Source organism: Nannospalax galili, unplaced genomic scaffold (assembly GCF_000622305.1).
Source record: "Nannospalax galili isolate Female #2095 unplaced genomic scaffold, S.galili_v1.0 scaffold1714, whole genome shotgun sequence".
Lineage (NCBI taxonomy): Eukaryota > Metazoa > Chordata > Mammalia > Rodentia > Spalacidae > Nannospalax > Nannospalax galili.
This window is the reverse complement of record NW_008334552.1, coordinates 898,048-912,361: the sequence shown is the minus strand read 5'-3', so window position 1 is coordinate 912,361 and position 14,314 is coordinate 898,048. Positions and strand designations below refer to the sequence as shown.

The window sequence follows — 14,314 nt, the reverse complement described above, 5'->3', positions numbered from 1 at the left end:
TGATGGTTTACAAGAAGACTGTGCAAGGGCCATTTCATTAAAATTTAAGTCTATGGGGGTGGGAACAAGGTAAGGCTATTTGCTGATTTTCAATTTTTATTCTCACCAAACTAAAATCTATTCCATGTTCTAATTTTGTGACAGATTCCTTTATTTTTTTAAGTTTTTTGAGAGGTGTTAGGGAGTGTGTAGGGCTTTACACATGCTAAGCACATGGTCTTCCACTGAGTTACATGTCAGTCCCAGCATCTTATACTCCAGCAAGTAGACAGGAGTATGCTTCTCATTTGTAACAGAGCATAACACTGCCATTCTTTACTTAGAGGACTATCATCTAATAGGGATCCAGTGGAGTTGAAATCCAGTTTTGTTACTTATTGACTGTTCTCCTCCTATGTGCCTTAATTTGCTCACTTGTTAGAGTGCCATAGTAAAGTATGGTTTGTTCCCGCAAAACTCATGTCAAAATCAAATTCCTAAAGTGATGGTGGTGTGACCTTTAAGAGGTGATTAGGTCATAGGGGTTCCACTCTCATGGGGTTAATCTAGATCCTATGAGAGTGTCTGCCTAGGGGAGAGCAAGCTATTTAAAGGCAGCTTGGGTCTTCACCTTCCTCTGTTTAGCACCTTCTCACCTGCACTTCTGGTTTTTACCATGCACGGAACAGAAATAGAGCAGATACCCTTACCATCTTGGACTTCCTCCAGATCTGTGAACTAAATAAACCTCCTTTCTAAATCCTCAGGTTGTGGTATTTTGTTATAGGAACAGAACACAGACCAAGACAAATGGAATAATAATAGTACCTATCTCACAGGTAATAAGGATTGAGTTGATCCATCTAAAGCACTTAAAGCTTATCCAGCGTAAGACTCAATAGGTGTTGGACTTATTTTATTATTGTTGTTATTGTTTAACAATGCAGAAGAAGTGAAAAGAGTCTTAAGACAATGAACAAATGCTAAGCATTATGAAGAGTTTGAAAGACTGGAGAGATAGCTCAGCTGCTGAGTGCAATTAAAGAGAGCATACTGCTCTTGCAGAGGGACCTGAGTTTGATTCCTAGAACCCAGGTTGGGTGGTTCACAACTGCCTACATAACTCCAGCTCTGGGGGTTCTGACTCCCTCTTCTGGCCTTTGCAGGCACCACACTCACTTGCACATATTACACACAGACCCACATGCATATACATATTAAAGATAAATATAAATTTTTTTGTCATTTTGAGAGAGGGGATCCCTGTAGCCTGTAGCCCCAAATGGTCTGGAACTCACTATGTAGTCCAGGCTTTCCTCAAACTCACAGAGATTCTCCTGCCTCTGCCTCCCAAGTGCTGGGACTAAAGGCATGCGCCACCACACCCGGCTAAATATAAAAATTTTTAAAGAAGATTTGGGAGCTGGAGAGATGGTTCAGCAGTTTTAAGGGCACTGGCTGTTCTTACAAAGGACCTGGGTTCAGTTCCCAGCACCCACATGGCAGCTAACAACCATCCTTAATTCCAGTTCCAGGGGATCCAACTCCCTCTTCCGGATTCCGGGTGCAATTATATACATGCATACCCATAGGCAAAACACTCATACACATAAAATAAAAATAAATAAAAATTTCTAAAAAGAAGAATTTGTGGAGCTGGAGAGATGGTTCAGTGGTTAACTGTGCTTGCTGTACAACCATAAGGACATGAATTTGGATCCCAGTATCTATATGACAGTTAGGTGTGGTTTTGTATGTGCTTGTAAACTCCAGGGCCATGGGAAACTGACTCAGAAGGGTCACTAGCTAAAAAACATGAGCACCAGGTTCAGGGAGAGTCCCTGCCTTAAAGGGATAAGGTGGAGAGAGAAGAGGGCATCCAATGCCTTCTTCTGGCCTGTGCATGCATATGTGCATACACCACACACACACACACACACACACACACACACACACGCGCGCACGCACACAATTAGAAAAAGTTTCAAAAGAAAGAAAGAAAGAAAGAGGAAGGGAGGGAAGAAGGAAGGAAGGGAGGAAGGAAAGGAAAAGTGTTTGATGATTTGCGAATTTTTCCAAATGCTGAATGGTTACTTCCCTGTTTCAGACCGTATTTCTTTGTGTTTCCTCATAGGCTCTTACCTTTTCTCTAGTACAAATGTGCTTCACTTCACAGGCACGAGTCTTTTCTTTCACTTCACAGGCACGGGCAAACTTAATAAAGCGCTTGTAATCAAAGTTGTTTTGGATTCCAAGATGGTGACAGTCCCTAGAAAATTCCAAGGCAGAGAGAGAGGAAATTTTTCAACAAGGAAATCGTACCTTAAATACCAGTATTTCATTTCTTTTTCTTTTGTGTGTGTGTGTGTGTGTCTTTTTTTGAGACAGGGTCTCCTTGTAGCCCCAGCTGTCCTGGAACTCACTATGTAGACCAGGCTGGCTTCACAAAGATCCACCTGCCTCTGCCTCCCAAGTGCTGGGATTAAAGGCATGCGCCACCACACCCGGCTTACATTTCTTTTTCTTTTTTTGAACTCAGGCTTTGGATCTACCAGTTTGCAGTAGGATAAAGAATGTATTACAGGATACAGATGCAGTAGTGCACATCTGTAATCCCAGAACTACTATAGTGAGGTGGGAGGCAGAGACAGAACTCCCAGAAGCTCATGGGCCGCTAGGTTGGCATACATAGTGGTAAACAACAAGAGACCCTGTCTCAAACAAAGTGGGAGGCAAGGACTGACACTCAAACTTGTTCTTTGACCTTCTCATGTTCTCCTTGGCATGCCTGCAGTCACACTTTTGCACGCACACACACACACACACACAGGTTTTAAAAAAGTGTAAAAGATGTTTTAAATCCAAAGTAGAGCTGTCATGAGCTAACCTGGGCTGAGTTGCAGGCTGAGAGATAGACACAGGGCAGGAAGGCAGCATTATGTGCTGGACAGTTTTCTGAGTACACAGAAAACACCCTACTTCCCCTGTAGCTCCTGTGTGTCTCCGTCAGATACAGTCTAGGGGTTGGGACTAAGCTGAAGGGGATGCGTCAGGCCATGTCTTCAGCCATTTCTTTGGACATTTCATCTTCCAGCATCTCTTAGGGCTCCTGGGGCCATGAGCAGCCCAATCCCTACTTCCTCACATCAGTATTCCCCTTCTTAGACCCAGGAGTCCACATTACCTGATTTTACCTGGTACTGAAGCATAAGGCTGGCAAAGAGAGGAAAAAGGATCTTCATGGCTGGGGGCCAGAGAGGAAGCCCTGGATCTGGGTTGGTGTTCTTGAGCTCCAGCCTTTATTGGCCTCATCATGGCCTTGGGCCATGAGCAGTGACGCAGCCAAAGCAAGTTTGTGTGCTACTCAGAGTAGCTGGGTTTTCTCCAATTCTGTTCATAACAGCTTTTCCAGGAAATCTTTATTTGCTGTGTCTCTTTGTCTTGAAGGGGAACACAATATATCTAAGATAAGAAAGAGTATGATCTTTTACTTCTTGTTCTTTAAAAAACATTAAGATTTATTTATTTAGAACTCACTATGTAGACCAGGCTGGCCTTGAACTCACAGAGATCCGCCTGCCTCTGCCTCTTGAGTGCTGGGATTAAAGGTCTGTGCCACCACGCCCGGCTTATTGATTTATTTTTAAATATTTATTTGTTTATTATTTTTATTTTATGTGTATGTGTGCATTTCCTGCTTGTAGGTAAGTGCACCCATGTCTTGCAATGCCGGAGGAAGACAGAAGAGGCTGTCTGATCCCCTGGAACTAGAATTACGGAGTTAGCTGCCACTTGGGTACTGGGATTCAAATCCAGGTCTTCTGCAAGAACAACCAGTGTTCTTAACCGCTGAGCAATCTCTCCAGCCCCACATTGATATATTTTTAATATTTTATTTATTATTTTTATTTTATGTGTATGAGTGTATTGCCTGCATATATATAAGTGCACTCATGTCTGCCAGGGAGGTCAGAAGAGAGTGTCAAATTCCCCTGGAACTGGACTTATGGACAGCTGTTAGCCACTGTGCTGAGAATCAAACCCAGGTCCTCTGCAAGAGCCGTCAGTGCTTTTAACCACTGAGCAATCTCTCCAGCCCCTAATTTTTAATTTTAATTATGTGTATATGTGTGTCTGTATGTGAGTATGTGCATATGTGTGTAGGTGCCCGAGGAGGTCAAAAGAGGGCATTGCTCCCCTAGAGCTGGAGTTACAAGTGGTTTTAGGTTGCCTGTAATTCAGGTTCTCTGCAAGGTCAGTACAGGTTCTTGACCACTGAGCCATCTCTCCAGTCCTGCACTTCCTGCTATTAATGCTGGAGCTGAACAAGTGTCATGTTCTCAGGTGCGCCAGTCAAAGGAAGCATCCCAAGGAAGAAATGGACACGCAGACGAGATACTTCGACTAGGGAGCTCTGCTTTTTCTGATAGGCTGAGACCGCTGGTCTGCCATCCTCAAGTCTAAGTCAGCCCTTCTGCAGAGTGTTCAGTTGTTTGGATGTTGGGTAAGTGCATCAGGACCATCTGTTTGCCCACAAAGCTTGAGGAAGTCCTGAATGAAAACGTGGAAGCCACAGCTACTCTTTAATGGAACACCCTACATTTTCCAGGAGTTGAATATTAGCTCATTGCTGTGATTAAAACTATGTGTCTTTCACTGTCTAGTCACTGTGCATTCAGCAGTAAATAAGAAAAACTGACTTCAAAAGGCCAGGTATGGTGGTGCATGCCTATAGTCTTAGCACTCAGGAGACAGAGGCAGGAGGATCTCCATGAGTTTGAGGCCAGCCTGGTCTATGTAGCAAGTTACAGGGTGACATAGTGAGACGCTGTCTCAAAAATAAAATGAAATAAAACAAAATTATTGACTTTGGAGTTGACTGCATCTTCCATATTTAAATACTTTGGTCTTATTTTTTAAAATATTTTATTTATCATTTCTATTTTATATGTATGAGTATATTGCCTGCAAGTATGTAAATGCACCCATGTCATGTAATGCCCATGGAGGCTAGAAGGGGGCATCGAATTCCCTGAAACTGGAGATACTGACATTTGTTAGCTGTCATAAGGGTATTGGGAACTGAACCCTGGTCCTCTGCAAGAGCAACTGGTGCTCTTAACTGCTGAGCCATCTCACCAGCGCCATCTTCCATATTAAAATGAGTCACACATCGCTATTGGCAAAACCTATTTTTCTCATCCTGTCTCATAACCTAGAAGTCTCATAACGTCTGCTTCAAAATATGTGCAACAAAATCAATTTCTTCCACAAAAATCATGTGATTACTTTTATGGTATTTATAATACCCAGGACAAGTAAGGTAGTTTGAAAGCCTGGTGCAATGGGCTCTGTGTTAGGTGAGGAAACAGAAATGAAGAGCACGTAGTTTTTCTTGGGGCCAGGTGATTTCACAGGACAAACCTCAGCTCACACTCACCCCAGGTCACTCCCACACCAAGTGTCCCTGATATGGTCCTGATGTGATGAGATGGACATTTGTCCCTTCCTTTTTGTTCATGGTGACACTTCCAACTCAACCTATGCTTCTCATAAGTCTACGTGAGCCTGGTTCAAGGACCAAAGACAGCTTGATGTCATGAACTCAATAATCAGTGTAAGCCAGGGCCTGGTAGCATACATCTGTGACCCCAGAATGCAGTGGGCTGAGGCAGGGGGTTTGTGAATTTGGGGCCAATCTGGGCTGTATAGCAACACTTTAGCTAACAAAACAGAACAAAGAAAAAGAAAAAAAAATCGGGGCTAGAGCAATGGCTCAGCAGTTAAGAGCATTAGTTGTTCTTGCAGAGCTCGATTCCCAGCACTCACATGACAGCTAACAACCATCTGTAAACTCCAGTTCTGGAGGCTCTGACACCCTCTTCTGACCTCCTCAGGTATTGAATGACCTGGGTACACTTACATACACGTAGGCAATGCACTCATACACAAAAAGCAAAAGTAATAAATAAAATATTTTTTTAAATATGGGTTCTGGGGACTAAACTCAGGTCCTTGTACTTTTGAAGGAAGCATTGTATCAACTGAGCTATCTCTTCAGATCCCCAGAGAGCTTTTTCTTGCCCCACTGACTTTCTTGTGGTGTGGTCAGTGAGCACAGCATTAGGGTTACTTGTAAGAGATGCTTTAAACAATCCTGTGGCATCAGTGTACTTCCTGACTCCTCCTGGGATCCAGACCCCATGTACCAGGCAGTACTGACCAACTCTTGGGAAATAAATGATCAGGAGAAACATAACATGTCCCCGCCTTGAAAAATGCCTGCCATCAGGAAGACTCAGAGCCTGGGGCCTGGAGTCCCTGGATGCTCGCTCGCCCACTCCAAGTCTAGCTGTGATGTCAGCTGTGAGCTAGAGGCTTTGCTGTCTCTGTCAGTGGAACATCCACATTGGACCTTTCTAACATGCTGGCTAGGCACTGGTGCAGTCGGAAGCCAACTGCCTCAGAAGTCACTTGGTGTCTCCAATTCTGCCTCGTATTGGTCAAGTTCAAGGAGAGGGAATGCTGATGTCACTTCTCCCACCCCATCTTATTTATTTACTTTAAATTTAAGTTTTTATTTCATGCACAAGGACGGTTACATAATTTCTACCCCTTCCTTCCCCCTCCAGTTCTTCCCATGTCCCCCCACTTCCTTTCAAATTCATGACTTCTTCAATTATGATTGATTTACACACACATATGTGTATATTTATATCTCCTACTGAGTCCATTTAGTGTTGCACGTGTGTACATGTGTTCAGGGCTGACCACTTGGGATTTGACAACCTATCAGGGAGCTTGTCCCTGGAGAAACTGATCCTCCCTCTCTCAATAGCCATTGATTGCCTGCAGCTCTTCATCCAGGCATGGGACCTGGTGACCTTTCACCCGTCTGTGTTGGAGCAGTTTCAGACACTGATATGGTGTATACTGATCATATCCATCCACTACTACCTCTTTCCAATCCCTCTTAGAGCCCCGACTCCATCTCCTTCCCTCTTGTTTTATTATCATTGATGTCATTTATTAATGGCAGAAAGCCACACATTGAATTGTAAGTAGAGCATTGGTAACAAATATTCTCAACTATTTTCTTGGAAATGACAAATCCAAGAAATTAACTTTGTTAGTTTTTGAGAAAATTTCTGCCAATTATCTAAGTCTGATACAATCACATGTTGTCAGTGATTGTAAGTAAAAATGATACTTCATAAAATGTGGTTAGTTTGGGCTGGAGAGCTGTCCCAATCAGTAAAGTGCTTGCTGTGCAAGTGGGGGATCCCGAGTTTGATCCCCAGCATCATCATGTGGTGGTACCTGCTTGTAATCCCAGCACTAGGGAGGCAGAGACAGGAGGATCCCTGGGGCCCAATCAGCAGGCCCCAGGCCAGTGAGGGACCTTGTCTCAAAAACACAAGGTGGATGGTGCCTAAGGTTGACCATTAGATCTTTACACACATATACACAGGTGAATGTGCACCCCACATATACCTGCACACACATGAAAGTGTACACATATATACTCACAGACTCATACACACATGGCTTGGTTTGGCTTCAGATTCAGATAATCCTTTGCTGATTTTCTGGAGGCAAACACCATGCCTTGTTATATGCACATGTGATTTATATGAGCACCTTATAGCCTTATACAGAATATTAGTGCTAAAGAGCTAAGTGAACACAATAAAAACTTTCAATGGGCTGGTGAGAGAGCTCAGTGGGTAAGGGTGCTTGCCGCTAAGCCTGACCACCTGAATTTGATCCCTGTATCCACATGACAAAAGGAGAGAACTGACTCTTGCAAATTGTCCTCTGACCTTTACACACTCATCATGGCATGAGCCCCCCTTTCCACATATAAAATAAATTGCAATTAAAAAATTTTAGAGATTTATTTTGGGAAACAATGATTCATGAATCATGTAGCTCCAAACCAGAGGTAGCCGGTGCTCCCTTGAGGAAGTGGTCCGGGACAGGAGAGGATCATGAAAGTGAAGATAGATGTGTGGGGTGGTTACCATTGTAAGAGTAGTGTGTTGTCGGGAAGTTCCTTGGCATGTGATAATGAGTTGGTTGGCTGCTTCTGAAAGGGGTGAGCTTGGGTTAGTGACTCACCTTTATGTTTTCAAGTCAAGCAAGACTAAAGTCACTGGCTTTGTGTGCCCAGGAATTCTTCTGGCTTGGCTTCCATTTTAATTTACCATATCATTAGAAAGACATTTACTCAGGGGATCCAATAAAATTAATAATTCTTCCACTTCATCAAGGACATTCTCTCTCTCTCTCTCTCCCTCCCCTCCCCTCTCTCTTTCTCTCTGTCTTTTTGAGACTGGATCTCCCTTTAGCCCCAGCTGACCTGGAACTCCCTATGTAGACCAGGTCGGCCTTGAACTCATAGAGATCCACCTGCCTCTGCCTCCCAAGTGCTGAGATTAGAGGTGTGTACCACCACGCCTGGCCATCAAGGACATTCTTAAGTGAAAGCAAAGTTTTTCAAAGTAGTGGCGTTCAGGAGCCAGTGAGATGGCTCAGAGGTAAAGGCATTTGCTGTTAAGCCTGATGACCGGAGTTCAATTCCCAGGACCCACAAGGTAGAAGGAAAGACCTGACTCCTGTGGGTCTCTACAACTGTCCATAACATGTGCATGCCCACACATGTGCACATACACATCACACACACACACACACAGACACACAGAGACTAATAAATACACATAATAAAAAAAAGTGATGGCACTCGGTGGCGATGAATCTGAGTCTAGTTAAGAATGTGCGCTGTGGCCTGGCTTTGGTAGGAGGGCCGCCCCATCACAGCACAGCTTTTGTTTTCTGAGAGCCAGTGTTAATTTTGTGTTTATGCAACAACAGAGGAGTATTTTTGTATACTGACTTTTTGTGTACAAAATTTTCTTTTAAAATAATTCATTTTGGTGTGGTGGTGCATGCCTTTAATCCCAGCACTCAGGAGGCAGAGGCAGGCAGATCTCTGTGAGTTCAAGGCTAGCCTGATCTATATAGTGAATTACAGGCCAGCTGGGGCCACAGGGAGACCTTGTCTCAAAAAGACCAAAAAAACCCAAATCATTTTGGATATAATAGTCTTTCATGGATCTTTTTTTTTCCATTTCATTATTTATTTAGATGTTTAAGCTCTAGAACAAAGTTTTTACAAGCTGGTGAGCACTGACAAATTATTTGTCCCACAGAACTATAACCACACACTCCAAGACAGTATAAACAGATAGTTGAACTAACATTAATACACATCACTATTTTATTGATTACATAATAAAACATGATCAAGTATCCAATTATTAAGTTACATAATGTAGCAGTTTGAATGAAAATATTCCCCTTAGGCTCCAAGTATTTGGATGTTTTTGTCCCCAGTTGGTGGCGCTGTCTTGGGAGGTCTTAGAAGGTGAGGCTATGCTGGAGGAAGTGCATCACTTGGGACAGGCCTAAGCGTTCTTAAGCCTGGCCTGATCTTAAGTCCCTCTCTTGCTTCCTGTGCCCTCTTGAAGATGTGAAAGTGTAGCTTTTGCTCCTCTTCCAGCCACCTCTGCCGCCATGCCTCCCTGCCATGATGGACTGATTCTTGCCCCTTTGGAACCATAAGCTCAAATAAACTCTTCCTTCTAAAAGTTGCTTTGGTCAGTGTTTCTATCACAGCAACAGGAAAGTAAGACACACAGCTCAAAAAGCATATAAACTATTAGATATCTGCTTAGTTCATTAGTAGGACCCACTTTTTTTGCAAGAGAAGTTAGGGAGAGAAGGGGGAGAAATCACAATTCAAACAAAAAGTTGGAAAACAACTTCTGATAGGTATGGGAAAAAATTTACAAGAATTTCAGAAATTTGGTTAAGAATTGTTTAGCTACAACAATGCATCTCCACCTTTTAAAAATATTTGCTAAATTAAAGAGCACATTCTACATGTTCTGCATAAGACGAAGGCAACGTTGTACTAAAAATATTTAACAACCCCTCCCATTCTTTTACAGGCACTCTCCATTAAGCTGTACCTCTGAGTGCAAACATTAAATTAACTATAAGGCCTTTTGTCTGGAGACATTATTAAAGCTATGTACTTCTATAACAGTGTAAATTTTAAAATATGGAGTTTCCCATAACAGTACATAATAAGACATAGAAAGACATTAAATAATCATCGTAAGACCTGGTTTTTTAAAAAAAAAAAAATCAGTGGCTAAGCAAATCTGATGCATTCTGGTATGAGTGTGGGCAACGTAAACAGAGTGAGCAGGATAACCAGAGAGGCCCTTCAGTTTTTGCAGTGACTGAAGGAATAAACCATGGAAGGTCAGATAGAGTGTTCTGAGTTCCTGGGACTTTGGTTTTATATGATACTAAAAATATGCAAGTTTTGTGCTGGGTATTTTGGCACCTAATTGTTCTAAATCTCTTATTTATTGATAAGATTCTGGCACAGGAAGACATTTAAAGACATAACTCAGGGCTGGAGAGATGGTTCAGTGGTTAATAGCACTGACTGCTCTTGCAGAGGACCCAGGTTTGATTCCCAGCACCCACATGGCGGCTACAAACCATCCTTAACTCCAGATCCAGGGGACTCCAAGCCCTCTTCTGACCTCCGCGGCATTGCACGACATGAGTGCACTCACTTACATGCAGGCAATACACTCATACACATAAAATAAAAATAATAAATAAAATATTTAAAGACAGCAGAGGCAGGCAGATCTCTGTGAGTTCAAGGCCAGCCTGGTCTATATAGTGAGTTCTAGGACAGCTGGGGCTACAGGGAGACCCTGTCTCAAAAAGACCAAAAACAAAAACAAAAACAAAAACTCGATACCATAGGATTTTGGGAAAGGTCAATCGGTACAAATACTAAGCACATTTTAATTGCTGACCAGCAAAAATCTTTTGCTAAGTGTCCAAACAGGTCAATCATAACCCAAGCGTACAGGTTGCAATTCTGTCAAGGTTGCAGCCTGGTAAAACTGGTTCTCAATACTCCTGTGGAAGCTTCATTAGACTTATTCACCAAGCCAACATGTTGGCTAATTATGTACGATAAATTAGGTCCCATTTGAAGTTCCATTTCCAAGGCGATGGCATCAGGCATCCCAGTTTATTGAATACAACAGTTGTTTCCATTGGAATCCTTGAAGTGCAACCACATTTTAGGACGGTACTTCTCCAGATACGAAAGTTGCTTGCTGTTAAAAGCTTCATGCCGCTTTTCTCTTGTGAATTGTACTTCACGTTTCATTCTACCTTCAATTAGTGCTAAGGCAACCAGCACTGGAGCTCTCCCGAGGCCTGCAACACAACAGACAGCATTGCAACAACCAGGTTCTTCATGAAATGACTTAACTGAGGCATCAGCAAGCTGGTTGGATGGTGGTGCACCATCTTCAAAAGGCCAGTCAAGAACACGAATGCCTTCTTTCTCCAGGAGTAGTGTTGTAATTTGCTTCACATACTCTTACTATTGTGATAACTCCGTATTTCTTAAGCTCCTCTATAAATTTGTTTAAGATTGTGTTGGTTAGATTGTACGTAATAAGGGATCTCATGTTCTTGGGTATAATTTCCATGGGGCAGGGCGGGTCATTCGAGCAATGTCAATTTAGTTTAAAAAATGCTCAGTAGGGTTATGAAAGAATTTAAAAAATTGATACCGAAATGATGCCCCACCCAAAAGACCAAAGTCTACGTTCATATTCAACATACTCCACTTGAAATTTTCAGTGCTTTGAGGATGAAATTGGGAGAAATTGGAAATGAAATGAACCTCACAAGAAGTAGCAACTCTTCAATCCAGTAGTACCAAGGCAAGACAGAGGAGGAGCACTGAGGTTTACCTGGTCCAGGGCTGAGCTCTGCAGGTTTCAATTTAACAGGTCTGTGTCCAAGTTATTCACTCTTATGGGGGCTTCATGGTGGAGGAGTAATGAATTTCTACAGTTCACTTGTCTGCACGAAGGTTGTGCTGTGCCTGGAAGCAATCTCCACTGCTGTTCAGAAATTCCATAAATGCGTGACCAAGAATAACACGGAAAGGAGTATGTCTACTCATTGAAGATTGTGGCCTAATCATAGGTGGGGGCACCAGATGACCACGCAGTGAGCAACTGGAGCAGAGTATCGCCAAGCCAGCTGCAGCCCAGAGCCTATGCGTGCCCAGGCCTTTCATGTATTCTTTTAAAAGAAATTTATTTTTATTTATTATTTTTCTTTTTTATGTGCATGAGTATATTGCCTGCATGTATGTAAGTGCACCCATGTCATGCAATGCCTACAGAAGGCGCACTGGATCCCCTGGAACTGGAGTTACGGATGATTGTTAGCCACCATAGGGGTGCTTGGATTCGAACCCGGGTCTTCCTCAAGAGCAGCCAATGCTCTTAGCCCCTAAGCCATCTCTTCAGCCCCACATGAATTCTTTAGTGTATCCTTTATGCCGCATGGTTGTCATCTGCAAATAGAATCTTGTCTCTTCCCTTCCTCTAGACATGCATTTTATTCATTTTTCTTGCCCTTTTGAACTGGCTGGAACTCCAACCATCACTAAGTAACAGTGATAATGGCCGCCATAGGCTGTCTTTCCTCACATTCCTTCCTGATTGAGGTGGAATCGTATATGAGGCCATTCGGAAACTTCCTAGGCCGCTGTTGTGTGGGTGGCAGTTGCCATCATTCCTAGCTGCTGAGGGTTTTTTTGTTTGTTTTTTTTTTAAATTAATCTTGAGATAAAGAGATTTGAGTTTTCTCAAGCCTTTTCTGCATCTGTAGAAATGATCACATTTTATCATGCATGATGTGATATAGTGAATAATCTTGGTTTTCTTTATTTAAAAATTTTTAAGATTTGTCTTTTTTATTTGTAGTTATGTGTCTGTGAGTCCTGAGTGCAGTGCCCACAGAGGACAGAGGCATTGAATCCCCTGGAGCTGGAGTTACAGGCAGTTGTGAACCACCCAAAGTTGGTGCTGAGACTTGAACTCCGGTCCTCTGTAAGAGCAGTATATGTTCTTAACTGCTGAGTTAGCTTTACATCTTTTTTTTTTAACCACACATAAAACATTTAATGAATCAAGTACAGAGTACACATTCTTTTTAGAACTTCTAAATCTCTTAAAATATCACATCTGTTCCATTCTTAAAGAATCTATATCTTGGAACTACTTCACAGATTTCTCATGCTTAGTTCTATTTGTTTTTTTCTGTGCTTTGGTTTAGTTATTTTCCTTTGATCTCTTTCTTTAATATTAAAAAAAATTAGAAGCAGCATTTCATTACAGCTTTAACATACTCAATAACTGTTTCCAGAGCAAAGTACTAGCCACTTTCAAAAGTGGCTATAAAATTTTTAGGTTCGCTGTTGAATTAATACAGTTATACAATATTGAACTCAGTATAAGCCCTGTAAGACATAAAATTGAATGAGTGTTTAACCTTTAAAAAAGATCTCCATTTCATTTTAAAATATACTGTTTCTTACAGAAAGACTCATTGTTTTGCCACTAACATTGAGATGTTGGAACATGCATCTCTAATCTGTATGTATCTGATTATTACTAATCATAATTGGTTGCATTCGGATCCTTGGCACCTGTGTATGTCTATAAAGTCCTCGGGTAGATTTCAATGGTAATGTTTACACCTTTACTAATTAATGTGATGTAAATTTTTATGTTTCCTCCTCAAATATAATTTATTTTAAAAAATTTGTTGATTTTTTTGTGTGTGTGTATATCACACAGAACATCCCAAACCATCTTATTCAACTACACACCCACTTCCCAGATGGCACCCTCCCATATCCTCCCTCCCCCTACTAGAGCCCTTATACTCTGTTATCCCTGCAACTGCCTGCTGTGTTGTTGGCACCCCCAGCTGTTCCCCACTATTTGTCCATCTGGTGAATCTAGTGAGTCTATCTAGAGATCTTTGTTTTAGGAAGATCAGCTGTTCCCCATCTAGCAGCAATCAGTTGTCAATATTCTTTTAGGTAAGATTGGGGTCTGCTGTTCATTTTCTCAGTTCTATGCTGGGTTACTATCTGGGAGTCCCTTGGGCCACCCTGGCCAACAACTCAAATGAAGGTACCTCCTATCTGGCAGTGTTATTATGTAGCTTTTAGCTATACATATGGACTCTTAAAAAATTATATTGGCCCCTTTAATCTTTGGTTATAGTTTCCAATGGGGTGTTTAAGACCCTACAATTGGCCTAGAAAACCAATTTATTTTTACTTTTAAGGGCATTTGAGGATCTGTTCCTCTGGGGTCACATGGACTTTGGAGGAGCCCCTGGCTCCTTTCTTTTACGA

At 42.1% G+C, this 14,314-nt stretch overlaps 1 pseudogene; it reads right to left on the bottom strand.

Annotated features, from left to right (window-relative positions):
- Positions 1-10,835: 10,835 nt before the first annotated feature.
- LOC103731087 lies at positions 10,836-11,576 on the bottom strand (annotated as a pseudogene).
- Positions 11,577-14,314: the final 2,738 nt, after the last annotated feature.